The following is a 27,799-nucleotide window of genomic DNA, read 5'->3' as shown; positions in this document are numbered from 1 at the left end:
AGACTGTGGCTTGGGGTGGGGGAGGCTACTGGCAGCACACCTGCCCAGACGCCCCTCAGCCTGCAGGGGCCCAGCTCCCTCCCAGGCCGCCCGTGGCATGCACCTGGCGGCTGGGTTACTCCTCCCTCTCGGTGGTCCCTTCACCCAGGACGGTCCAGCTATGCGGTCTGCCCTGCTGTCTCCCTCCCTCTGCTTGGTCTGCCTCTCCTCCGGCTCAGGATAGGCCCTGGGGGGCCAGGGAAACCTCAGAGGACCCTAGGCCCACGGGGAAGATAAAGACAAAACTCCAAAGCCGGGCTAGGGGCGGCATCCAGAGGTGGGGCAGGAAGGAGGGCTCGTACCCTGACGGGCGGGGGTCACCTGGGAGCTGGCAGGGGTCAGGGTGGTCCCCCACTTTCCCCACCCTGCCGCCTTGCCGTCTGCCCACCTCCCGTGGTTCCCATGCCCTGCCTCAGAGGCACCAGAGCTCTGCGACGTTTCTTCTCCTGGCAGTTTGGGTGTCACCCAGCTGGCGGAACTGGGGGTTGGGTGTTCATTTCCTCAAGCTGTGTGTAGCTTCCTGGTGGACTTTTAAGCCACTGTGCACCCAGATTCCAGGGCTTGGATCTGTGAGCGGTGACTGGGAGCCCCGAGGCTGGAACTCTGGCTATGTAACCCTGAATGACTGTGGTTTGTCTACCTTGTTGTGGAGGTTGGGATAAGATGGTGGGCACTCTCTGGCCGTAAAAATACCTAAGTAGACTGACTGCAGACCCCAGAATTAAGCTAAAACCTGCAGCTCTTGATGTGTTAAAAAAGATAGCACTTAGTAAGAGGCAGGAAGATGTTTTGTTCTGTAGGCTCCTTTTCTATTTTTTGGGTGCATTTTATTGATTTCTGCCCTGAAATAGTGCTTTCAACATTTTAAAATAGAATCCTTGGCGAAGGGATCCCAGGCTGGGGATTTAAGTGGAAATTGACATGGCTCTTCATAAAATCACCGTCAAAACAAGACACTCTGAGGTCCGGGCCTCTCTGTACCATCCACTTCCTTTGTAACCCTCGTCGCTGCTTTTGCTCTAAAAAAGTCACTTGGATAATTGCTCATCCCAGTTTCATCACTCTGCTGTGGATGACTTTCCTCTGTTCTCTGTTGCTGAATGAGGTGGGAGAGAGAGTGACGCCCCGGGTCAAGCACCTGGAGTTGCCTGTGGAATCACGATCTCGCTGCCTCCCTCACCTGGAGGCCCTTCTGCCCAGGTGTCCAGGTGCCGGGCAGCCGCCGTAGCCTCCCTCCATCCTCTCTCTGTCCCACCTGCCACCGGGCAGTGCCTGCTTGCAGGCAGAGGGAGGCCTGGGGAGGCAGGGCAGCCTTCAGGAAACTCCCCCAGCCTTGGGGAAGACAACCTAGAAAGGGGCGGTTCCAGTGCAGAATTCGGGTCCCCAGGGCAGCACTCTGTCCCAGGACCCTTACCTGCTGCTGTTGCTGCTGGAAGGCATCCTGAGAGGAAGACAGAGGCTGCGCAGCATCTCGGTCACACCCCTCATCGCCATGGAGGTGGTCAGGGCTTGGGCAGAGGCTGGTGGGCTGAGGCACCTGACGGTGGGCATGGCTCCCTCCCAAGCCCTGCCTTTTGCAAGGTTCTGTGCAGAGCAACGTCAGGCCTGGGGACCCTCCTCCTTTGTCTAGGGGCTCAGGAACCACTCCTTTCCTGCTCCCTAGCCTGGGCTGAGCACCCTCCCAGGCCATACTTCTGCTGCTGGAGGCAGCTTCTGGCCCATCTCTGGGGGGTGAGTGGGGCCCGGGTGGAAGCTGAGCCCTCTTTGCGGCCCCTCTCGGGCTCCTTCAGGGCACATGTGGCCCCCATGGGGGAGCCGGCCCTGGGCCCCTCCTCACTGCCCCCTCATCAGCGGCCTTGTTTCTCCAGCTCTCAGTGCATTGAACAGGGTAATTAGCCTGTCAGCTGGGACCACAGTTTCTGAGCAGATGCCAGCAAGAAGTTAGTTGTTCCGGAGCTGGAGTTGCAAACATGCAGATTCTTTCTAAAAAATGTACGCCGTCCCAGCTTCCTCCTCTTCTCTGACTCCTTTCTTCCAGCTGTTGGTGAGGGGGTGGCGATGGCAGGGCCGACCTAAGGCCGCTTCACGCCCTGCGGCCGAGGGGCTGGGGTCAAGGCGGGCTCGGCGAAGGGGCCCAGCAGGACCGCAGGGCCCCGTGGGAGGCCCAAGTGACCTCCCAGCAGCGTGTGAGGCCTGCAGGGGGACCGCTGGCCTCCCTGAGCAACTCCCCTGGGCTGGGGAATGAATCATGACCACTGATGTTCAACCGTGAGGTGTCCCAGTCACAGCAGGTCCTGATCCCTCACTCCAAAGTCTTCCCAGAGCCCAGTCCTCACCAGGATTTCGATGACTGAGACCCCAGGACAAGTCTGGCTCCTGTCCAAGGCATCTGACCTTCAGAGGGAACCAAGATCTAATCAGTGGATGACTCGGTGGGCAGCTGTAGAACCAACACACGGCCCACACGGGTGAAGACAGGGCCGCAGGCCTGGACGGGCTGAGCTTGGGGAGCTTGTTGGCCACCCAGGCAGGGCATCCAGGCCTGGGGAATGGCCCATGGACCCTGACCTCAGAGGGGTCCTAGAGGGGCTGAGAGGGTGCTCTTGGAACCAGCTTGCCCCCAGAACCCTCCACCCGCCTGAAGATCTGGAGTCAGAGAATCGGCCGGGGTCCCGTCTAGTCTGGAGCGCCACGGTGAGTGTGAGCCGGTGGTGGTCACTGCCCGCCCCTCCCTCTGCCAGCAGTCAAGCTCTGGGGCAGGGCTCCCACTGCTCCCCTCGGGGGCTGTTGGGGAGTCTGGCAACGCCTCTCTCTTCCTCTGGGAGGAGGTGCTGGAGGCTCCACTCAGAGTGGCTGCTCAGGCCTTTGCCCCGTCCATCCTCCCCCGACACCCGGGCAGCAGAAAGGGACTGTCTCCCTGGACCCTCATGAACGGAGTTTCCCGGTCAGTTGCTTTGCGCCTAAAGGCAGTTTCTGCTGATGGGAGCCTGCGTCTTGCTGGCGCCCAGCCCATCTCCCTGATCCCATGGGCTTGCCCTGCCTCTCCTCTCCCACTCCTCCCCATCATTTCTACCTCCTTTTCAGAGCTGCATTAAACTCTGCCGCAAAAGAGACTGGAGCCCTGCTGCTCAGAATGGGAGACTTTTCTCCCCGGCAGTGGGAGGCCTGACATCGTGTTAGAAACAGAGCAAATGCCATCACTGGGACGTGGGGTCAGGTGCCGGGAGAGCTGTGCTTCTGGGCAGGTACCAGCCTCCCCCTCGAGGGGCCCTTGGCCTCATGGGAAGGGCTGCGGGCTCTGCGATTACCGGGGGGCAGCTGTGGGCCTCGTGCGCAGGAGTGACACATCAGGGGTGCTTCCGGACATCCACCTGCTGGAGCGTGGCGAGCAGGGAGGCCAGCATCGGGTCCTTGCCGGAGCCCGAGGCCCCCTGGCTCAGCTGTCAGGGCAGGAGAGGAGCTCAACCACCATAATGGGAGCCTGGGTCCCGGGCAGGCCGGCTGCTGCCCCAGGCTCCTCCCGCTAGTGTCCTCTCCCCTGGCCTGAGAGGGGGCGGGCTACAGTGCATCCGCATTTCCAGGCTTGGAGTCAGAGGACGGTTGAGAGGTGGGGGAGGGCGGGGTGTCTGAGGATCTGGGGGGAGGGTGAGCTTGGGGGAGGGTGAGCTTGGGGGAGGGCGTCTGGGGGAGGGCAGCTGTGGGGACGGGAGCTGGCCTGGAGGCAGAGGTGCCTGAGCCCTGTCTTCCCTGCTGGGCTCCTCCTGGCTCATGACAACGGGAACAGGGAGTAAGGAGAGGTCAGGGCCCCGGTGAACCGGTGAGGCTGGTGGCCAAACCGGGGCAGGGGGGAGGCAGGCTAGGGGACGGAGCCCCAGGTCTGACTTCCCCCAGGCCAGGTCTCAGCCCCGTGGCCAGCTGGCCTCTGGCCTCTGACTCTCATCCATCCAACCCCGCAGATGATAATTGTGCATCCACTATGTGCACCTGTGAGCAAACGGCAGACGATGGAGAGGCTGTGCTGAAGGGAAACGTGCGCACGCGGAGAAGAAGGCGGCCTCCGCTGTCTGCATCGAGGAGCGGGGGTGGGCGGTGGGGGAGGCGGGACGTCGTTCTCCCCACTGATGGGGCCTCGGGGACACAGCCCGGTGCTCAACCCGGCACGAGTTGCAGAAGCCTAGCGCTCCCATGAGGGTCATCAGATAACATGTAGGGTGCTCAGTTAAATTTGAGTTTCAGAGAGTCAAGAAATCATTTTCCAGTATAAGTATAGCCCATATTTTCTTGGGCTCCAAAATCACTGCAGATGGTGACTGCAGCCATGAAACTAAAAGATGCTTGCTCCTTGGAAGAAAAGCTATGACAAACCTAGCCAGCATATTAAAAAGCAGAGACATCACTTTGTCGAAAAATTTGGCAATAGTCAAAGCTATGGTTTTTCCAGTAGTCATGTATGGATGTGAGAGTTGGACTGAGGGCCAAAGAATACATGCTTTTGAACTGTGGTGTTGGAGAAGACTCTTGAGAGTCCCTTGGACTGCAAGGAGATCCAACCTAAAGGAAATCAGTCCTGAATATCCACTGGAAGGACTGATGCTGAAGCTGAAACTCTAATACTTTGGCCGCCTGATGCAAAGAACTGATTTGTCTGAAAAGACCCTAATGCTGGGAAAGATTAAGGGCAGGAGGAGAGGGGGATGACAGAGGATGAGATGGTTGGATGGCATCGCTGACTCTATGGACATGAGTTTGAGTAAGCTCTGGGAGTTGGTGAAGGACAGGGAAGCCTGGTGTGCTGCAGTCAATGGGGTCACAAAGAGTTGGACATGACTGAGTGCCTGAACTGAACTGATAGCCCATGCAACATTGGGGATATAATAAAAATATTTATTGACTATCTGAAACTCAAAATTTAAAGTTCTTGTCACTTTATTGGATAAATCTTCCAAGCCTGGCTCCCTCTTTGGGAAAACCAGGAGGAGACTCTGGAGAGAGGCTGCTTGCCCCCCTTCCCCGGCCAGGGCTGCAGGAAGGAGGGTGCAGCGCAGAGGGTGTTGAGCCCTGCCCAGCACGCTTGGAGCTTGGTGGGTGGCCCTGGTGAGCCTTGTCTTGAACTAGTCTGTGGTTCCTGGGGGGAGGTCTGGCTTGTATGTCACACATGTCCCCCCATAGGGATGGACCTCAAATCTTGGTGGCCCAAGTGTTTTAGCCAAGCTTCTTCTCACATATTCTTCTGGGAGTCAAGTGACTTTGAGTGTGTTTTTTCACTGCTTTAGTCATTGGCCTAACTGAATGTGGCCTCCCCTTTGTCCACTGCACGGAGCGGACGCGGACGGGCTGCTTCTACATCAGGGGCCAGGGGACCTTCACTCCCCCGTGTGTCTCTCGGTCGCCCCGTCCTGCTCCCTGGGCAGCCGAGGAGGGAGGTGTGTGGTTATCGTGATGGAGTCGTGCCATCCGCTGGGTGACGTGGGCGAGGGTCTGCTCCTCTCTGGGCCTGTGTCCGGATCTGTGGGCTGGATGGCAGGTCACAGGGATTTCCCTGCTCAGGGATGCCGCAGTCACACTCTGCATCCGACGGGCTGCCAAAGACAGTTTGCTTTATGGAGCTGGAGGTCTCAGACCTGCCTCTCGGAGGGGCAGTTATATTTTAATCAGACTGGTTAAAGGTGCCCAGTCTTCACTGAGATCTAAAAGCTGCTGTAGAGGCTGAGGGTCAGGGAGGCTGAGATGAAAGAGAGCTGCCTGCCCTTCGCCGTGCTGTCTCAGGTCCCACATGTCCGGTGGGCCGGGCCAGCCCGCAGGTCAGAGACGGGGCTGCGGGCAGCTAGGAGGAGCTTGCGGATTTCAAAAATCCATCACAATGAGGGGTAGACTCTCCACCTCTCTTTTTTGTATGAATGATTAATAACTTTAAAAAATTATGTTGCTCATTCATCCTTTGATGGATTGAATATTCCTTAATACTTACTTTCTTTGTGTTATGACCAGGCCCTGAGTTACAAGGAAGTCTTCAGATGTTTGGAAATAAACATTCATGGGAGAGCCCCCAAAGGTGCTCCAGCTATAGTGGAGTCCTGGGCAGACGGGGTGGGCGGCTCCCGCCGAGCCCGGTCCTGGGCAGCCCGGAAGTGATGGGGGCTTGGGAGAACCTCTTGCTCTCTGAGGCGAGGGCTGCTCTTCTCCCACGTGGTGTCCTCTCTGGGCAGCCCTGGGTCTCCCAGCACTGCTACATCCACCCCCTGCCCCATCTTCCTAGCCCCAGAGAAGGGACTCCAGCCGGTGATGCGCCGTAAGCCTGAGTCCGGGGTGACCAAGTGAAGAGATGCCCCGTCCATCCCACCAGCCTCCATGGGCACAAAGAGGCAGCAAGAAGCCAGCTCCTGAAATCCAGCCACGCCTACCTCCCATGCCCAGGTTGGCAACCCCGGAGGTATTTATCTAAAAAAAAAAAAAACAGACTTGAGGGCTTCCCTGATGTTCTGCTCTTCTCCAGTAGCACACTGGGCACTTTTGGGAAAGACTGAGGGCAGGAGGAGAAGGGGGCAACAGAGGATGGTTGGATGGCATCATCAGCTAGATGGACGTGAGTCTGAGCACCCTCTGGGAAAGAGTGGAGGACAGGGAAGCCTGGTGTGCTGCAGTCCATGGGGCTGCAAAGAGTCGGACACGACTGAGTGGCTGAGCAACAACAGCTGGTGCTCCAGTAGTTAAGAATCCGCCTGCCAATGCAGGGGACACGAGTTCGACTCCTGGTCCGGGAAGATCCCACGTGCCACAGGGCAACTAAGCCCACGAGCCACAGTTACTGAAGAAGCCTGCACACCTACAGTCTATGCCCTGCAACGTGAGTAGCCTCTGCAGTGCGAAGCCTGAGCACCACGGCTGGAGAGGAACCCCCGCTCGCTGCACCTGGAGAAAGTCCCCGCAGTGCAGCGAAGACCCAGGCCGCAAAACAAAAGAAAAAACCCAAACCAGACTTGAACTTTTGGAGCAGATTCAGGTTCACAACAAAATGCAGGGGAAGGCGGAGAGATGACCCACGCAGCCCCGACTCCCATAACCTCCCCCATGTCAGCAGCCCCCCGGTAAGGCAGCTGTTCTAAGCATAAACTTACACTGACACGGCGTTATCACCCAAGGTCCATGGTTTACTTTGTGGTTCACTCTTGGTGTTGTGCTTTCTAAGGGTTGGACAAATACATAATGACATGTATCTGCCATTATAATATCATCCTGATTAATCCCACTGCCCTGAAATTCCTCTCCTTTCTGCTAATTCATTTCTCTCCTCTAACCCCTGGCAACCACTGATCTTTTTACTGTCTCCATGGTTTTGACTTTTCCAGAATGTCATAGAGTTGGAATCAGATAGTATATAGCCTTTGCAGATTGGATTCTTTCACTTCATAATATGCGTTTAAATGTCCTCTGTGTCTTCATGGCTTGATAGCTCATTTCTTTTTAATGCTGAATAGCATTCTATTGTCTGGAAAGATATTCATGGTTTCTTTATGTACTCACCTATTAGAGAACATGTTGGTTGCTTCCAACTTTTGGCAATTATGAATAAAGCTGCCACAAACACCCATGTGTAGGCTTTTGTGTGGACAGACGTTTTCAGCTCCTTTGGGTAAGTACCGAGGAGCACACTGTTGGATCCGCGGGTTTCGTAAGAAGCCGCTTGGCTTCCACAGTGGCCGCACCACTCGGATCCCAGCAGCCGTCGAGGAGGGTCCTTCCGGCTCCACACCCTCGCCTGCATTTGCTGTTGTTGGGGCCCTGGGCCTGGACTGTTCTCATCGGGGCGTCGTGGTGTCTCAGTGGCACTTGCTGTTGGACCGTTATCAGGGCGCCGTGGTCTCTCAGTGGCATTTGCTGTTGGGGCTCTGGGCCTGGACTGTTCTCATCGGGGCGTCGTGGTGTCTCAGTGCTGTTTGAATTTGCATTTCCCTCATGACACGTAATGTGGAGCATCTCTTCATGTGCTTATCTGCCATCTCTATGTCTTCCTTGCTGAGGTGCCTGTTCAGGTCTTTAGGCCCATTTTTTTTTTTAAAACCAGATTTTTTGATGGGTCCTTTTGGAGTTGGGCTCTGTCTCTTGCAAGCATATTAAGCACCAGGCAGTTGTGGGAGGAGTGGCGAGGCTTCAAGCCTGGCCCTGCCACGTGGCCGACGACTGTGAGTGAGACACCTGACTGCTGAGCTGCACCTCCCGCCCCTGGATGCTGATGTCGGGTGGAGGATGGAGACGATTTCTGTGAAGACGATTCGGTGTGTTCCGAGCTGTTAAAGTTACACATGACCCTGAGTTTGATTTGTTCACGCCTTCCAGCCAGCCGTGTGGAGGGCCCACTGTGTGTTCTCTCACGGTGACCTGTGCTGAACACCCTTCACCCACCCCCACCCCCGCCCGCCTTGTTTGCTGGGATCTTATCTCATTTTCTCTGACGTCAAAACCTAGTTCAGGAATCGCCTCCTCCAGGTTGTCTGCCAGGGATCCTCACGATTCCTCATACTCATTCCTGTGGGCGTTCCCCACGTGGCACTTTCCCCGGTGGATGCCAGCGCCCTCCGTTGCCCCGCTCCCCCCCCCCCACCCGCAGTTCACTGAGGCCAGGGATGGGTCTTGCCATCTCCCTATCCCCAAGGTTAGGCTGGCATGTGGTGGGCATTTAGCAGTGATTTTAAATGGCTGAACACAAAAACAGGGCCCCCTGGGAGCTGGGCACTGGAGACAAAGGGACATGCCCTCCTTCCCCAGGGGAAGGGACTTGGCAGTTACTGAGAACCTTCTGGGTTCAAAGTGCTTTATCCATGCTGATGTGGGTCCTTGCAGCCCACATCAGGGGCCCGTGTTGGTCCGCACTTGGTGTGTGAGGTGCTGAGGTCACCCAGGGGGTGAGGGGCTGAGTGGCCCCTCCATCCGGCGGCCGAGTGGCCCCTATATCCGGCATCCGAGGGCCCTGGGAACATCCCTGCAGGGGCTGCAAGGGGCTCATCCTTCCAGAGGCAGGGTGCTCTGCCTCCTTCTGGCTGAGCCCCTGGGTGGGGCCCCTGCCGGCCACTTACCCTTCGGTGGCCTTGGGGTGGCCCTCAGTTTTCTCCAGGTGTGAGATGGGCATGGCCATCTTCGATCAGGGGTTGTGGAGGAGACCGAATCAGAGGTGGACGCGAGTATCGGGCTGGGGGCTGCTGCAGGGAACCCGCCCTCAGGGTCCACGGCAGCTGCTTGCCCGGCCCCCCGCCCCACCCCCGAGGGGACGAGGGCTGGCAGCGGGGCCATGTGGCCGTCCGTTTGGTGTCCGCATCACTTGGACAACAGCACCAGCCACTTGGCGGCCTTTCCCTGCCATGCTGAGCTACACACTGCCTCTGTTTCCCATGTCCTCTGGGGTCCTGGGAGACTGGGCTCTGAAAGGCTGAGGACAGGGTGGCATAGAGAGCTGTTTTTGCAGCTGAGTGCACCTCTGCACCCAGACCGCAGCACCGCTCATGTCTGTTTGAACCCCATTACCCACCCATCCCCCGGCACCATCTGGAAATCTGGCTCCGAAGTGAGAAGAGGAAAGATTAGATATTAATTTAATTTACTCCAGGTTCTAATTGTCTGGAGAAACTTCTTAGGCACTCACATTAATTTATTTCCACTTTGGGCCAGTTTTGCTCATTCAAATCCTCCTTAAGTATTAAAACACTGATATTACAGATCAGATAATACGACAGATCGAGGGAGCCAGGGGAGGTGGGGAGAGGAGGCTCTACCCACGATGCCTCCAGCCAAGATGGACGAAGGGCCGGGGAAGGGAGAAGGCACCACCCCTTTCTGCGAGCGTGAGTTGGGTTGAAGGGGTCCACACTGGCACCGCTCGCCTGCTGGGGACTGAGCGTTGGCCCTGTTTCCTCCGTCTCAGCCACGATGCTGCCTGTGGGGTGTGTCTGGCCCTGAGCCTTCTGGGGTCACAGTCGCTTGTCTCTGGATGAGGTGAATGTGGGGTGGGGTGTCAGGAGGGCGGCATGGTGGGGGAAAGCCATTGCTTGGTGCGGGGGTCCCGTCTGGAGTCATACCCCAGTGATGGTGAAGACAACAGACAGGCCATGGGCAAGCTCCCCTGGCGGCCCTGGTGGGCTCTGCTCTGTGATGGGCCCCTTGTGAGCTGTGTGGCTTTGGGGTGGTCAGTCCACCTCCCTGGGCCTCGGTGGCCTCATTTGTCAAAGCGCCCTGGGGGATGAGCTTCTTGTGTGTTGGGCTTGGGCTCCAGAGCGCTTGACATTGAATCCCACCCACGGGCAGGACCTGTCCTCCTCCGGGCCTCGTTTCCTGGCCGGGAGGTGCTCACTCAGGCTGTGCCTGGGGCGGGCTGAGTCCTCGGTGTGGGGGTGGCTGGAGTGTGCCCCCTACTTGCCAGCAGCCGTGACTCATCAGGCGTTGACAGGCTGAGTCACTGGAGAGGCAAGGAGTTGTTTCCATGCTCTGGGATGTGGGCCTGGAGCAAGGCCGACTGACAGCACAGGCTGACGGCTGGTCCCTGGCTCCTGCACCCAGGGCATGTGGTCGTCGCCCCAGCCTGCAAGTCCCGGGCCCCTGCCCCGGTGGGTAAGAGGGTGGTGTGGAATTCAGAAAGTGTTGCTGAGGGCCCTGGGGCAGGGATGTGGTGAGGAGCTCCATGGGGGCAGTGGTGGCTGGTGAGGGCTTCACCACTTTTAAGAGTGATTCTGTTCCCTCTTGTCTCCACCTGCCCAACCTTGCTTCTTCCTGGGCATAATGGGCAGAATCGAACTTGCTGTGTTTTGAGGTCTTTTCCCGTTCCAGCTGTGTGTGACTCTAGTTGAGTCAGCAGCAGACTGTAAGCAGCAGACAGACCAGGTTCTGTCATCCTTCCCAGCACACTGGGAACAAGCAGGTTTGTGCTCACAAATGACCTTGGATGGATGGATCTGGGAGAGGTCGGGTGGGTGGGTGGACGGATGGAGATGTATAGACGGATATGTGGCTAAATACGTGGATGGGAGGAGGGTGGAAGGATACATGGATGGATGAGGAAATGGTGGATAGATGGGTAGATGGTTGGGAGGATGGATGGATGGACGGATAGTGGATGAATGGACGTGGGTCAGTAGGATATGAATGAATGAGTGGGAAGGTAAGTGGATGGATGGATGGATGGGTGGGCGGGCGGGTGGATGGGTGGATGGACGGATAGTGGATGAATGGACGTGGGTCGGTAGGATATGAATGAATGAGTGGGAAGGTAAGTGGATGGATGGCTGGATGGATGGGTGGGTGGGTGGATGGATGGATGGATGGCTGGGTGGGTGGGTGGATGGACGGATGGATGGATGGATGGGGGGGTGGGTGGGTGGGTGGATGGATGGATGGATGGATGGGTGAGTGGGTGGGTAGGCAGTTGGAAGCACGTGTGATAGGATAGATGGATGGATGAGCTGGGTGGAGGAGGGAGGGATGGCTATATCTGTGGGACGATGGATGGGTGGGTGGGTGAGCTAGTGGACAGGTGGTAGATGGATGGATCCATGGGTTTTGGATGAGGGATGGGTGACTCGGTGGGAGGATGGATGTATGGGTAGATGGATGTGGATGATGTGTGGGTGGATGGGAGTGGATGAATGCAGGGAAGGGTATGTGGATGGATGGATAGATGGGTGGGTGAATGCATGAGGTCTGTGACCTTTCTAGTGCTCAAACTTTATGTTCCCTCCGCTATTAGCAATTGAATATTTGATAGGTTAAGTGCACAGCAGAAAACACTGGGCTAAATTGGCACCCTATCACTCTGTGACCTTGGGTAAGTTGCTTGCCCTCTCTGATCAAAATGAAGGGGCTGGAGTAATTGGCTCATAAGCCTCCTTGCTTTGGTAAGTTCTGGGAGTGTCCCGCTCACTCTGCCCTCTGCTCCTCCTCTCGCCCTCCTTCCTGGGGCGAGGCCCGCTGCTTTCTCCTTTCTTCAAGGCTCAGGCTCAGGGCCCTCCTGGGGCGGCGGCTCAGCTGGCTGGTGGTGCAGTCCCAGCAGGGGCCCTGCTGGGACACCATCTGGAGCGGGGCCAACCGATGCCAGCTCCCCGGCCGGATTTGGACCGGTGCCCGGCCCGGTTTAGAGCTTGTCATTTAAGTACTACGGGAGGCCGTCTGTCTGCATAAGCTCCCTGGCTGAGGACACTGCCCCCTCCAGGGCCCCTGACAGCCACCATCTGGCAGGGGTGGTCAGTGGTGGCTCACATAATAATGGGATTTTTCTTATTTTTGGAGAACTGAAGTGTCAACCCTCACCTGGGGGCACTGTGGGACGCATTGCCCCCTCTGGACCTTTGCCTGTCCTTCCACCGGCCTGCAGTCGTCTCGTCAACCACAGGATGCTGCCCGAGCTGCGGAGTGTCAACAGGACAAGCTAGGAAAAGGAAGAAAGCTGACATTTCCTGCCTGATGATCACAGCGTTGACGCCGTGACTGAGCGCTGGCCGCGTGGCTCTGCCCGTGTACTCGGTGTCCCGGTGACCCTGAGCCTCAGTCTCCTCCTGTGTTCTTCAGGGAGAATGTGACCCCTCCCAAGGCGGCAGTGGTAGGGATGGAAGGAGTGCCCACTGAGGGTCAGTGCAGTGCCAGCCACGGTCTTGAACACGATGAGACTGTTTTCCCTTCCTTTCCATCTGTGGGTGCTGCATCTTATGGTCCTGGTCCTCTTTCTGGGCCTTGAACCCAGTTCCTAGGCCTCCCTGGGGCCCAGAGCGCAGAGTGGACCATCACAGGCCAGAGACCAATGTGCCTGATGGGAAAAGCTGGGGCCCAGGTGAAGGGCTACCACTTCCAGCTCTGAGTGTAACTTCCCACCTGACAAACGTGTGTGGGAGGGCTTGCTTTAATGTATCTTAGACTCCTCTCAGCCGCTGTGTTTGTGAGTCTAAGACGGGAAGGAGGAGGGATCACGTCGTATGTCACAATGCATGCATCCTTGGTGTTCCAGACGTGCAGTGTGGGTGCAGCGGCAGCCTGGAGCAGCCCCCGAGGCGTGCGGGGTGGCGGCCCCAGTGCCTCCCGGGAGTGGAAGCTTTTGTCGCTACGCAGTCAGGGCCAGGCTCCGAGGGGCTGGGGCACAGCTGAGGCCCATGGTGGGGCATGAGGATTCCTGGGGGCTGGTCCTGGCAGGCGATCTGGGAAGCCAGGGTCAGCGTTATCAGAGTGGAGAGTAATCTGAAGCCCTGAGGCTGGCCTGGAGATGGCAGAGGCCAGGCGAAGCCCCAGCTGGGCAGGAGTTTCCTCTGATGGGCAGTGGCTGCTGCTGCCAAGCCCCATGGTCCCGTGGCTGAGCCTGCGGTGAGCGAGGCGGGTGGGGGCGGGGGGCGGTCCCAGGGATCTCTCCCCTCCCTAGCCCCGTACTGGCTGCTGCTCTTGGGGACTCTGACTCGGCCACCGCAAAGTCACTTTCCTCCGTGGGCCTCCATGTCCTCATCTATAAACTGGTGCTGGTCAGGGCAGGGAGGCTCACCACCCCGAGCACTGGGGGCTCACCCCCCAACTGGTGTGTGGGTGAGTTGAGGTCCTGAGTGTCAGGCAGAGCTAGGATGTGCAAGTTTAGAGGTCTGTGGGCACGGAGGCCTGGAGAGGCCTCAGTCCAACGTTCTCAGGGGCCAAGCATTGCAGAGGGGCCACGCTTCTCCTTCCTGCCCACCTGTCCTCGGAAGACCAGCCCCACCAGCCCTTGCCTGGAGGACAGGCTTATGCCTTTGCTTTTACGACTTTTTTAAAAAACTGGGAACTGGGACAAGCAGGCAGGGCCTGGCCCTGGAGCAGGTCGGGGTTGGGGCGGGAGCTGCCGTAGCTGGAGCACTGGGTCTGTGATGAGCTGTCCAGAGCCCAGGTCACCGGCAGGAGGAGTGAATGACAGGCTGGAGGTGAATGGAGGGATCGTGGGGCTTTGGCAGCGTAGAGAGGGTCTCAGGCTCAGGGCCCTGCCCAGGCGAATCTGCTGGGGCCCAGGGGGAAGACAACTCGCCTGTGGGGACCCCCTCATCCCAGCTATCTCCCCATGTGGTAGAGAAGCTGCTGGGTTGCTTGGGGTGAGTGGGCAGAGCGTCCTGAGGCTGTAGCCGCCCTTCGCTGGTGCTCCGGGCCCTGGGGTGACTCCATACCCATCCCCGGCCTCAGGCTCTGACCTGAAGCCCCCAAGCCTGCAAAGGTAACTGCTGGGGCTCTCCGTGCACCTGTCTCCCAGCTGTGGGCCTGGACCGGGTCGGTTGGACAGGATCTGGGGCTGTCCCTGTGCCGGGCAGCCTGGCTCATGGCCAGCCTCTGGGTGGCAGTGGAGACCCAGCTACCTCCCTGCAGCCCCGCACGGCCTCAGCCTGCTGCTGTCAAGGCCCTGCCCGCTGGTGGCCACCACGGGGCATTTCTGGGGCTGCCCTGCTTCCAGGGGAACGGGAGGCGGGCCCGGGTGAACAGGGAGGTGTGGCCGCAGCCAACCTCCCCATCTGCTGGGGCTCCTGGCTGGTCTGTGCTGCACACCTGAGGTTCTGCGTGGCCTGTCCCAGACCCTCTGTCCCCGAGGACTCTGCCCGTGGCCCCCTGGGCTGACCGAGCAGCTGCACCTGCTCTTCCTGTGCTCCCTGTCCCTGGTGATTGAGCTGTGCCATCGGGACCTCAGAGGTCCTTCGAGAGCCAGAGATTCTTAGAGAATATTCCAGGACATTCATGCCAGGTATGCCTGAGGCCACAGCTTGGATGCCTCCCATGATGGGGACTTCACCGCTCCATACAGGGACAGTCTAGCCTGATTACTGAACAAAGGGCTACAGACAGTCATGCCTGCTGGTCCCCCCACATGGCAGGACGGATGAGGTAGGCTGTGACGGGTGCTGGGCACACTCTCCCTTCCTCTCTGCTTTCTTTCTGTTGTGAGGATTTTTCCTAAGACCAAACCAAGGGCAACCCCAGCAGGCCTTGCCTCTCTTCTGGCATCAGCCCTTCAGGGGTTTGTGAACAGTGACCCTCCTGGCCTGGCAGGGCTCACGGCCGTCAAGGGGAGACCCTTGTCCACATACACACATAGAGCCAGGGTGCTGCTGAGAGCTGGGCCTCCCGGGGAGCGCTGGGTGCAGGGTCGGGAAGGGCGGCCTTTCCGTCTGGAGCTCAGGGATGGCCTTGGGACAGTGGCCCCCGAGAGGAAGAGCTCTCAGGTGACACATGGATCAGGGGGTCATCAGGAGCCTGGAGCAGCCATGGCGAAGGCCCTGGGGCAGAGGGAGATGAGCTGCAAGTCGCCCGTCATGGCTGGAGCTCTGAGCTTGTGAGTGGAGGGCTCAAGACCCTGGGGTTGTGATCGGGACTTGAGCTTTATCCTGAGGATGTGGAGACCCCTGGGGGCTCAGGAGCTGCTGGATCTCACAGTCCCCCTTTGCCTTAGGGATCTGCCCTCCCCACGACTGGCTGCAGTGAACACTTCCGGCCTTTTGAGTGTGCTGGGGGCTCGGCCTGGGGGCCAGCAGGGAGACTGGCTGGTGAGGGGGAAGATGCTGGGCTGTTTCTCCTCACTGTCCCTCTGCTGGCACCACTGGGGGCTCCTCCAGCTCCAGTGCCTGCCGCCCACCCACCTCGCGAGGCCCGGTTCTCACAGGCGTCCCCCCAATGGTGTGGCCTGCACCCTGGCTCTGGAAGCTCCAGCTCCTCTCATTCCTCCTGCTCAGCGTGGTGGCCCCTTCCTGTGGTCGCTGATCTCTGGGCAGATTCCAGGTCCCTGGCTGGTGTCTCGGCTCTTTTATCCCATGTATTCGCATCCCGGTGTTACGGCCCCTCTGAGGGCCCTGGAGTATTCTCTGCATTCAAACTGAAGCCCATCTGATACCCACCCTTTTCTTAAGTGAGATTGAGCTGGGTTCGTGCCTCTTGTAGCTGACAGCACCTTGACCTTCTGCCTCTCAGGGGACTTATGAAGAGGTGGGGAGAGGGCAGCCACCTGGAGAGAGGATTTAGGAGGAAAACGCTGCTGTTTAAAGAAGGTGTCACAGTTAGAACATCAAATCTGGGGATTTGGCTGAGGGCTGTGCAGGGGCGGCAAGTGTTCCCTGATGTGTCCACTGTCGCATAAGAAGCCACCCCAACACGGGAGCGGCGGGGTGTCAGCAAGGAGACATCTGGCGGGCGCATGCCGAGGAGAGTGTTTAGGGAGAGGGCCGGGGCAGAGAGAGGTCGGAGGCATTCTCATTCATTCATTCGACCATGTTTATGAGTCTCATTGTGCAGGCTAGAACCTGTGCAATCAGAGACAACCCCTGTGCTCCTTCGGCTGCTGTTTGGTCTGGTTGGTGGTAAGAAACCTACAGACCCAAGGTGTGATTCTGAGTGTTCAAGGGTTGAGGGAGAGCAGCAGGGTCTGAGACAGGAGCACTAGAGGGAGTCATCCGGGAGGGCTGCCTGGAAGAGGAGACAAGGACATGCAGTGACTTCAAAGTGGATAAAGGGCCAGCAACCCTATGAGGAGAGCAGGGGAAAGCATTCTGGGCTGGGGAGCAGCGTGTGGGGAGACTCTGAGATGCGAGATCCTGGTAAGATCTAGGGGGAACTGCCGCTCGAAGACCACGGGCACATTTGAAAATGTTTCCAGGAGTGCGCTTGTGTGCGTAGGGGTCTGCACAGGGAGTTGAGGTTAAAAGCAAGCAGGCTGTTTCTCTGGGAGACACAGGCTGGGCCTCCACCTGAGGTGGCCAAAGCTTGCCGTTCCCCTGTGGAAGGGGGGCTGTAACCCCAGGAGACAGGGTGGTGCTCTGGCAGGGGTTCTGGTTGGGCCTTCCCTGTGGCCCCCGGGCTGGAGGCAGAGAGGACTGCTGCGGGGCTGGAGCCAGACGGGGCCATCCAGGCCCTGCCCCCACCCTTGCCTGCACTCCCACTGCAGAAGGTGACTCAGGCTGTGGGCATGCTCCGTGAGCACCCTTGGGTGAGGGCCAGGAGGAGCATGGATGAGGGAGCTAGCCTGCCCTCGAGGGCCCCGCTCCGAGGGCTGGTGGGAGCAGGCCCTGACACCCAGCCAGACTTCATTTCCCTAAGCGGCTCATCCACACGGCCGGGAGTGCCCGAGGTCTGCAGGGGCGTGCTGGACCTTCCATGGCACCCCAGGGCCCTGCCGTGATGCCTTTCTCAGACTGGAATCTGCGGAGCGTGTCTTGTTTCTGCCATCAGGTTGGGGCTGTCCTGAAGGCGTGGCCCTGTCTCCCTGTCAGATTACAGGCGTCCGGAGGCAGGGCCACGCCTCCACTCTAAATTTTTCACTACGTGGGGGCTGGGACTGCGTCATCTCTCTCCAACCAGAGATGGGACACGAGACGCTGATTCTAGAACAAGCATCCCGTCTGCCTTCCCTACCTCCTTTTTTTTTTTAACTTTCCATTTTCCATGAGCAAATCCGCCTCCTGCTGCTGGTCTCTTGGTTTGATTAGAGCAGTCACTTCTAAGCTTGAAAATACCCAAGTTGAGGGAAGAAGAAAAAGTCAGAAAAAAAAAAGAAAAGAAATAAGGGATGAAAACTCCATCCCACAGTTGTCCTGATGGAAGATTTTCTTATCTCCCGGCTACAGTCTGTGGGTCTCTGTGCTTAATAACCCAGCAGATCTTGTCCTGCGCAAGAGAACATGACAGGCTTTCAGGCTGAAAGCCCTGCACAGCAGGACTTTTCTCCTGCGAGGCCTCCCCCGTCTTCCCAGGCTTCATCCTTGGAGCCAAGGTGGCAGGCCCGACCTGGGAGGGGGGACGGAGGGACCTTGTTTACTGATGGCCCCTGTGTGCCCAGCTTTGCTTCGGGCCCCAAACATGCACGGTCCAGACTGGCCTCCCCCCTGCTCTGGGTGGTGGGCCTAACAGACCCATTTTACAGATGGGGAAACTGAAACCCAGGCAAGAGGTGGGGGTATCCCAAGTGAGGCCCAAGGTCCCTTGAGGATGGGAACCCAGAGCAGCGAGCCTGTACTAGGCCCTCACTTTTCTCCAGACTCAGTTTCCCCATGTGTGGGATAACCAGGTAGGCCCCGATGGTCTCCAAGATTCAGAGGGCCCCAGTGTGAGTGCACAGAGAAGGAAGCCAGGGCACCAGTTGGAGCGTTTTGAGGAAGTGCTGTGGACGGTGTTGCTTTGGATGGAGGGTGGGCCGGGGTGCCTGCTGGGCCACCCTGCAGAACACACCTCCACACAAGCTCGATGAGCACTTTCTCACTCATCTCCCACCTGGTGAGCTGCTGCGTCTTGCTGAGCCTCACCTTCCTCATCTGTAAAGTGGGGCCTGTGACCCCAGGGGATGGACCTTCGTGTGACTTCTGCAGGGTTAATAGAGGCTGGGTGCCCAGCACTCGGGGACTGGAGGGCCATTCTTCACTCCGCTCCTGGGAGTAGAGTCAATTAAAAGTGAAATCCCCTGTGAGCGCAACTTGCTCTCACTCCGGGAGATTGCTTTCAGTGTGGAAGCTCATGAAGTGGTCCTCCTCGTGGTTCTCCACCGGCTAGGCCATTATCTGAGATGGAGGGTCTGCACTGGAAGTGGGGTGCGGGTGACTCGAGAAGGGCTGGGGGCGCCTCGCAGGAGCGGACCCCAGATTGAAAGACTCCTGTGAGGATGGTCCGGAAGGTGTGAGATTTAGCACAAAGGTGAGAGTGATGGAGAGAGATTTAGCTGGAGACTGAGAGCTGTTGAGAGGGTGGAGGGGTGCTGCTCTACCTCAGGGGCAGTGGGCCCCACAGGCAAGAGCCTGCACAACCTGATCGTGTGGGCTCCATGCAATGCAGGGTAGGAACCCCGGGGAAGGAAGCTGGGCCTCTACAGGGCCAGGGCATCGTGTTCCGGGGGCGGACGGGGTCAGCACCAAGGACAGTGGCCAGGCTGCCACACCTGGAAGACCTCTGCCTGCTCCCGGCACCAGCAGTCACCAGTACAACCAGAGATGACTTCCTGGTGGTGCACTAGGCACCGCCCAGCTCCCAGATGCCTCTCAGGCCAGCAGGAGGACAGATGGACAGTGTGACGTGGAGTGATGAGGGGCTGGGGAGAGGCAGGGGCCCACGGGGGACCCACAGAGGGGCTGGGCTCAGAGGGCGGGGAGCTCTCTCACAGAGGCGAGCTCCCAGCAGCTGGGGTGTCTCCTCCGGGCCCTCTTCCTCCTCCATAGCAGCCAGAGGGGTGGACTTGAGAGGTGATTCCTGCTCTGGGTGGACCATGGGGCCAGAAGTCCAGCAGAGTCACTTCAACCCTATCCAGCTGTACTTTTGCCTGGTGTGAGAGGTTGGGGTTGGGGGTGGGGACAGGGCTGCAGCCCCTGCCTGGGAAGAACAGGGAAGTCTTGCTCACAATCTGCTCTTCATGGACCAGGCATGGGAGGACTGGGACTCTGGGAAGGTGTTGGACGCATTTCACACCATGTCGCTCTTCAAAGCCTCTCCTCTTTTTAATTGTTATAAATCGTGTTATAATAACTGGTCATGATGGAAGAGTGTCCCGCCCAGACTAAGGTAATGAACTCCACCCCCACCGTCACCCCAGGGGATCATCCTGAGTTCCCTGGGCTGGCCCTGCCACCCACTCACTGCTCAACTGCTTTGAGGCAAACCCCAGGCTTCCTCTCGTTTTATCTCCACCTCTCTCAATATGTGCCTGTAAAACCTAAGATTCTTTTAAAAAACAGTCATGATGTCACTATCACCCCTAAAATAGCAGCGATTTCTTAGTATCAAATATCCAAGTGTTCGCATTTCCTCATTGTCTCACATTTTTTAAAACAGCGTATTGGATTCCAGATCCAAATAAGGTTTAAGCATCAAAATTTCTGGCAGTAAGTTATTTCTGAATCTATAGATTTCCTTTCCTCTCTCTTTTGTCTCTCCTACCATGAAGCTGCTGAAGAAACTTGTCTGTCTGTCTGTCTGCGGCTTGTCTGCCTCCTGGGTTTTGCAGGTCTTATTCCTCGGTTGTGGCTCTGGGAAGGAGGCTGGCTCTGGAGCTGGTCGGATCTGGGTCTGGGTCTAGGTTGCAGGTGACATGTCGGACGTGGTCTTTTCTGCGGTGCTGACGGCCAGATTGGTACCCACACCCGTTAACTCACGGAGGTGACCAGGTGGTGACTCGGTTGCTCTGCACACACACAAAATGCTGCCGAAAGTCAAGGGTGAAAGCCTAGCCCCCTCCTCCTCTGACTCCTGGCGCTTACCTGCTTCTCAGAGGGGGCCAGCATCCTGTGCAGTCCTTCCAGATCTTTCCAAAGAAGCACCCACCATGCCACGTGGACATCCAACTCTGCTCTTTTCTTTACAAAACAAATTGGATCACATTCGACACATTGATCTGTAGCCACATTCGCTTAGAGTCATAAATTACGAACATTTCCATGTCAGCACCCAGAAAGCTACTCATTTTTATCCATTAACACTTCAGAGTGCTCTTAGAACAGCCCAACCAAAATACCATCCTCCCACCCAAAGGAAAGTCGGATATTTCCTCAATTTTATCTAATGCCCACTCAGAACTCAGTTTCCTCTGATTAAATCATACACGTTTTGTTACACGGTTTTTACTAAAGTTATTTTCAAAGGAAGATCCACAAATGCAGTGGAGAGATCCCTCAGACTGCTAATAGATGTCCCGCCCCACCTGTCTCTCTTTCTCTTTTTTCGCTGTGGTTTATCTGCCGAGGACCCTGGGTCTCCCTCCTGCGGAGCCTCCCAGCCTGGACACCCTGGTGTCACTGCTCCTGTTCCTCTGAGCTGACCTGTGTCTCTTGTGAACTGGCATCAGCGTAGGGTGTCTGTCCATCCAAAGCTGCATGGCGCTTGTCCATCTCCATGACGCCTTGGCCGGTGACAGCCGCCTCCTACATCCATCAGTTCACGGGGGAGTCTCAGAACAGTGGTGACGGAGACCCATCACTCCTCTGCCTCTCTTGGCTGGAATACATCCCCCCATTCCCCTGAGGAGGCGCGTCTGCTCCCTAGCTGTTGGTTACCGGGGCGGGCAGTTAGAGAGGATGGACGGTCAGGGGACAAGCTTGGTTCTCTCCCTTTATTTACTAGTTTTCAAAACAATGAGCTTTGGCGATTGTGAGGTTCCCCCCAGTCATTTTGAACTCATGATTTGGACCTGATGTGTTTCAACCTGTTGCCGCTATAATCTGCATTGGTCCTTAAACTGTCCCATCTTCAGCTTGTGGAGACCTTTTCATCTTGACCCCCGAGTCCTTCCACATGACCCAGGGCTTCTCTGACCGCATCTTGCTCTCCTGCCTATGGTCTCCCAGCCCCTGGGGTCAACCACTTCTCCAAGGCGTTCCAGGTCCTTTGAATGACAGACTACATCAAGAGGCTGCTTTCTGGCACTTTGATCCCTGGTTTGGTCCTTGTTTCCAAGCTTTTCATTTGGCTATGAAGTTTTATTCTTTAAGATAAAAAAAAAAGCCAAATTTAGGCTTACAGAATTTTATTTAATTTCTCAACTTTGTCTCTCCTTTTCCTCACATTGACAGACTTGGTTCCTAGTGACATTAAAATAATTATGTATTCATTTCATCTTTATACAAATATAGTTTCAGAATATCACTGCCAATATTATTATTAACAATTCAATTACTGAGAACCATTTTTTCTTTTCTTTTTGAAATTCTTTCTGTCCTCATGGTATAACCCTTGGGAATAGATGGTAAAAGGACTGTTCAAACTCACTTCAGATGATTCCTTTCTGTGTTGTTATGCTACCAATCCGATACCCTGCTAGATTCTTTGGTTTTGTTTTGCTTTTAGCTTTTAGAGATTGTTTTTTGAAAATTCAGCCTTGTGTAATTACACAGAACGTTGGCACGTTCAGGAGATTCTCGCTTCCTCCCCCGGCTCCCGGCTCCTCCATCCTGTCTGTTTCCTTCTCGGGGTACAGACTTTTCCCTCCTCAAGTGTTTGCTCTGAACTTCCATCATTTCTTAAATATGTGCATATCATGGACAGATTCCTATCCTTGTGTTCTTCTCTGCACATGCTCCTCACCCCATTTCTCTAACAATATATCTCTGTGGTCACCAAGAGTGGGTGTGGTCCCATCTCTCCGTCCCCAGTGCCTGGTGGGGTTTGAGGCATCCTGGGTGGGACTACGTATCTGTCCAAGGATGGATGGAGGTTACCATGGAACTGCAGCCAAGCCTGGGAAGGGAGCCTCGGAGCCTCTGAGAGAAGGCAAAGGGGGGCGCCAGGGACTAGAGGGCTTGGGGGAGGGGGAAGGTTGAGCAGGGTCTCCCCTCAGGGCAGAGCTTGGGAATCTGTGCAGAGTGCGCTCCTCAGTTGGTTCCTGGCAAGGGCAGGGAGGCAGAGCACGGCCGTTGGGATACAGGACGTGTGTGCCACTCGGAACCTAGGCTCTGCCGGTGACTTGGTCACCCTTGTGGGTGGAGGTGGCAGAGGGCCCCCCCTTCCTCTGTGCTCCAACAGCCTGCTGTCCCACCCCTAAAATATATCTTGGAGTGCCATCGGTAGGGGAGGCATCTACTCTCTGCTCAAATGGTGCACCCCAAATTTCCAGTCCCCTCCACCGCCCAGCACCTGGCATGGCTGAGCAGAGAAAAGAATGCTTCTTGGAAACCCAGACCTGTGTTCAGATGGTTTCTGCCATGGTGTCCATCTGGCTAATGGGCTCGGTAGGTGTCGAGCTCCGTAGAGAGTTGGTGTGGGGACGCAGGGGCCACAAGTGGGGAGCTCTTTCCCTTCACGTGGGCAGGGGGGACCACCCCCCTGTACCAGCAGCACCACCGCCCAGACTGTCTGCACCAAGTCCCGAAAGGCGGGGTCAATTGCATTTGGCGGAGGGGTGAGCGGGGCCCGGGAGTGAGATGGGATGGCTGGGCATGGGTGGCCCCAGGGAGGGGAGGAGTGTGGGGTTAGGGGTGGTGAGCATTCCCACGTGGGAGTCTGTCGTGTCTGTTTCCCAGAGCTGCTTCACATCAGGCGGCTTAAACCACAGGCATTCATTCTCTCCTGGTTGGGCTGTGAGTCTGAAGTCAAGGGGTGGGAAGGGCCACATTCCCTCCCGAGGCCCCCGGGGAGGCTCCTTCCTGCCTCCGTCTCCTTTCTCCACTCCGCTCGGACATGTGTGGCCTCTTGCATGCAGCCCTCCTGGCCTACGTTCCTTCTCACCCAAGCCACAAGTTCCCATCATAGTAATAGTAACTTGATCCTGACAGCGGATCAAGTTGGCCAACCTGGCCAACCTGGCCCCCACCTGCCTTTTCAGACTCACCCACATCAACCTTCCTCTCTTACTATCCAGAACCCAGTGTTTATCAATGGTTCCAGGAGATACCAGGGCACTCCTGTTTCTTTGCAAGGGCAACACCCTCCGGAGCCTCACCTGGCCACCCCTACACATCCTGCAAAGCCCTACTCAATCAACACTACCTCGTCACGCTTCCCTTGACCTCTGCCTGCCTCAGCAAGATGAATCAGGCTCCCCTGAGCACGGGCTCAGACTCGGCTGGCAGCCTACACCTCTTAGGAGCTGTGTGGTCATGGGAAACTCTTTGAGCCCCACTGCCTTCATCGGTAGAATGGGGATGATAGTACGACACTGCCCACGTGAGCTGTTGTGGACGTAACGGGATTGCATGGTGCTGGGAGTGGTGAGCACTCAAGGGGGGTTGGTTATAGTGACAGCAACATGGCTCAGAGCCCCGGGCACCCTTGGGCACCCTGGGGACGCTGCTGCTCCTGGTTTCTTGCTGTGTCCCCAGGTGCTGGTGACTTCAGGGTAGCCAAGTCCAGGTCTTCGGGCTCTAGCTTGCTTCGCTGTCTCTGAGTCACTCACCTGAGGGCCTGCAAATCACGGCAGATAGTGTTGGGGGGCACCAGGGAATCTGGAAGTCTGCTGTGCGGTCTGCTGACACCTGTCCTCTCCAGCCAGTGTGGGGGCCTGGGAGGTTTAAGCCACTCAGCAGGACGGAGGCGCCTGGGGAGGCCCTGGCTTCTCAGCTGGCAGGCGGCACGAGCCTTTGGGAGCCCCGGGGGACTTGCCTTCCACACCTGCAGCTCCATGCGCTCGTGTGTACAAACACCCTATTTACGTCTGATTACAAACCATTAGTGCAATTAGGTTAGCCCCTCTCCCATGTGCTGGGCCTGGAGCCAGCTGTGCTGGGGGCCAGGATAGAATAGCAAATAGCTTCCCGCAGAGGCGGTGCCTGCTCGGCCGGCTCTTGGGGCTCCGGGAACCCTGCTCTCTTGGGCCGGGGAGCCGGGGCTGCAGTGTCCCTGGGTCAGGGGCTGCTTTGCACCTCCTGGAGCTGGGATGGGGGCAGGGCCAGGTGGGCTCAGGCCAGGTCACCTGATGGGCGCGGTCCTTCTCCGGGAGCACTGTCCCTCTCAGGGCCCTCATCTTCGCTCTGCTGCTGTCTGGTGCCAGGTGACCCTTAGTTGTGGGGGCCGCCCCGTGCTCTGTAGCGTGTTTAGCAGCACCCACTAGATGCCAGCAGCACCTCCTGAGCCAGGTCTGTGTTCCAACACTGTCCCCCGCACATGTCAAGTGTCCCCGTGGCCTGGACCTTGCTTTGGCATTCGGCCGCATCGTCCTGCCGCTACGCTGCTCTGCTGGCGGTGTTGCCTCGTCAGCGCTGAGGCCACCCCTCCGCCTGTTCCCGCCCCGGCGCTCTTTCCTCCCAGCCGGCAGCAGCCTTTGAAGCCCAGACACTCGGTCACCTCTGGCCCTGCGCCCCCTAGGGGTGCCCGAGTCAGAGAGATACCACACGCTGCTCCCCTGACCCTCCACGTTGAGCACAGCCCCAGCCTGCTGGACTTAAAAGGGCCATCTGAGCCGCGCACTTGACCAGGAGACAGAGGAGAGGCCGCGGGCTGTTTGTTCTGGGAGTCGGGAGTGAGCGCGCGGTTCTTCAGAGCCTGGCTGGAGGCGTCCTCCTCCCTCCTGCTTGCCTGCTGAGTCCTCGGCTGCTCCTCCTCGCGTGCACCCAGCCCCAGCTTCCCACTCAGGACTCTTGTGAGCATGAGCCCCAATCTTCCACTCCCCTGAATTAGGGCCGCGCCTTTTGGGTGCAGAGGTCTCACAGCTGCTGTCACCTGGGATGTATCCAGGATGCGGCTGCTCACATGCAGACCCGAACTTCACCACGGCTAGGGATTGCTTGAAGCTATGCCAGGACTTCCTGCCCAGCTCCCCTGCCTGCACCTGGCAACGTGACTTCGCTGCATCTCCCCCGAGAGTGTGTCTGCTCCTACGATGACCAGTCCTCGTGGTTGGCCTGGGGCTGGGACTCTGGGGACATGGGACCTTCGGTGCCGTAGTTGGGAAAATTCCAGGAGAAATGCGGAGAGCCAGTCACCCATTTGTTTCCCATCCCTTGATCGGGCTTGACCTCGTGACTCATTTTGGCCGACGGGATGTGGCCAGTGGGATGCTGGCATAACAGATTCCCCCCAGATACCCCATGCCCCAGGATCTGCGACATTCGCCAACTTCCTTGGTGTAAATTTTCCTACCATGGCTGATTTCAACCTGCCAGTGTGACGTCACTGAACATGGAGTAAAGAAGAGAGGAGCATGGCCTCTCTCCGGCTCATCCCAAGGGTGTGGTAGAGCCCAGTGTGTGTTACACAGCCCTGAGGGTCCATGAGCTCTGCTCTCCTCCTAGGACTGCCCTGTGCACAACCCTGGCTGGCCTGAGGAGGGTGAGACCACATAGGGGGCAGGTGGTCCCAGCCATGATCCTTCCAGACCAGCCCATAGCCAGCTTACTCCCAAGCACAGGAGAGGACTCAACCAAGGCCCATAGAGCCGCCCACCTGATTCAAAGCTCACCTCACATGTATGGGTGAACCTCCTGGGGTCAGAAGAACTGAATGTCAGTCTACGGACTCACAAGCTTGTTGTGAAATTCTGTTGTTTTAAGCAACTGCCTTGCTTTAATGGTATTGTTTAAGCAATTCTTCATTTTTGGAGAGGTTTCTTACAAAGCAGCAGCTGGCTGATACACAGCTGTTCATATTGAGGTGTGTGTACTGTTGGTATATTGCTTGTGTTGAGTCTAATTGTTATTTTAAATCACTTAGAAAAATTTACACTCTGATTCTGCAAGCAATGGGAGTCATCACTTACACCAGAAGCAGAGTGGCAGGGTTCCCTCTTACATTAGCAAAGCCAGTGTTCATCCTTGAAGAAATGACCTCAGTTCCATATTTTCATACAGAGCAACACGTGTGCGCTTTACGGCCCGGAGAGAGGAGACTGCTCTGTTTTGTACGAAGATGTATGTCTTGCTCAGGCCAAGCAGTGCAGCTGAAGGCAGGAGAGACCACCAAACCCCTCCGAAGAGATGACGGTGATTGCTGGGATAGATTGGCATGACTGGGCCATGCAGGACTGTCGAGGGGCACCGTGTTGTAACTGGCAGTGTTTTTTCTTAATGTCACACAAAAACCATGGTGTCTTAGAACCCATGATATCTTCAACTTGACAAAATAAAGCATCATTTTTTATCACCCCCACTAGACCACCAGGCCCTCTATAGGCACTCGGTTTAGTGCTCTGCTTTAGCCGTGTTGACATTTTCCTTTTTAAGCGTATTTTCATTTTCCACTAGGCCCTGCAAGTTATAAAGTTGGTCCCATTAATCAGGTTTCTCTGGAGGCTTGTAGCAGGATGATGGTTAGACCCGGGCTCTGGGTCCAGACCTGCCCCTGGCCCTGTGAACCCGAGCTTGTTGCTCAGGACTAATTACATGCCTGTCTCCAGGGTTGGCCGGCTCCGGGGGCCTGCTGACTGTGGCCGTATCCCTCTGGCCATGACCTCCCTCCTAGCAGTGCTGAGAGAGCCTGTTGGCGACACACTTTGTGAACAGCCCAGCACCAGGCTGACTCCTGTGTGGTCATTACCATCACTGTGCATGGTATCCTGAGCCGCAGCTGTGGACGCATGTGTCCTGGGCCCAGAGAAGGGGCTGAACTTGACCCACGGGTCTGGCTACCGGCCGCTTGCTTCCCTCTCAGGCCCCGGGTTGACCCAGAGCCTGCCGTGCCGAGCCTGCCGACCTGCCCAGGACCCCTGGGGTTTTACCATCCCCGACCCCAGCGTCCAGGCGCCGCCTCACTGGGGAGCAGAGGCAAAGGGCTGACCTTGAGTCGGGCTGCAAGGTGAAGAGCACTGACAGACGTTTATTTCTAAAATAGAACTATCTGGACAACCGCTTATTAACTGGGGGGAAGGGAGTGCTACTTCAGGCCTGACATTATAAAGGCATTTTCCTTTAAGAGCTTTTCCTGAACTTTTCACACCAGCTTGGCTGTCGGGAGCAGGGCAGAGAGAGCAGCCCCTCATCCCAGGTCCCAGAAGGGCTACGGCCAGATGAGCCATGAGCTGCCATGACGGACATGACGTCCTCCAGAGGGCTCCGGGGCCCCGTCACGTGGCTGCAGCGTCCCACACTGTGGCTGACAGGCAGGGGACTGTGTCTGGCCATCCACGGCCCCTTCCACTGCCCCGGGCAGGTTCTTCACATTCCTCAGATGGCCAGGCCTTAGAATGTGTGTTCACATCTGGGGCCAGGGCTCAGCCAGTGATCAGAGCCAAGCCTTAGTCTCTGACTGCCATCAGGGCTCAGCAGGACCTGTGGGGGTGGGAGGGCTGGGCCAGGCATCGTCTGAGGCTGGGGACCGGAGTGGGCATCCACCTTGGGGTCCCTCCCTCTGGCCTCCCTGAAGCTGGCTCGTCCTCAGCTCCCTGCAGCACAGGCGGCTCTGGGAG

Source organism: Budorcas taxicolor, chromosome 14, assembly GCF_023091745.1.
Source record: "Budorcas taxicolor isolate Tak-1 chromosome 14, Takin1.1, whole genome shotgun sequence".
Lineage (NCBI taxonomy): Eukaryota > Metazoa > Chordata > Mammalia > Artiodactyla > Bovidae > Budorcas > Budorcas taxicolor.
Note: the sequence above shows the minus strand (reverse complement) of the source record.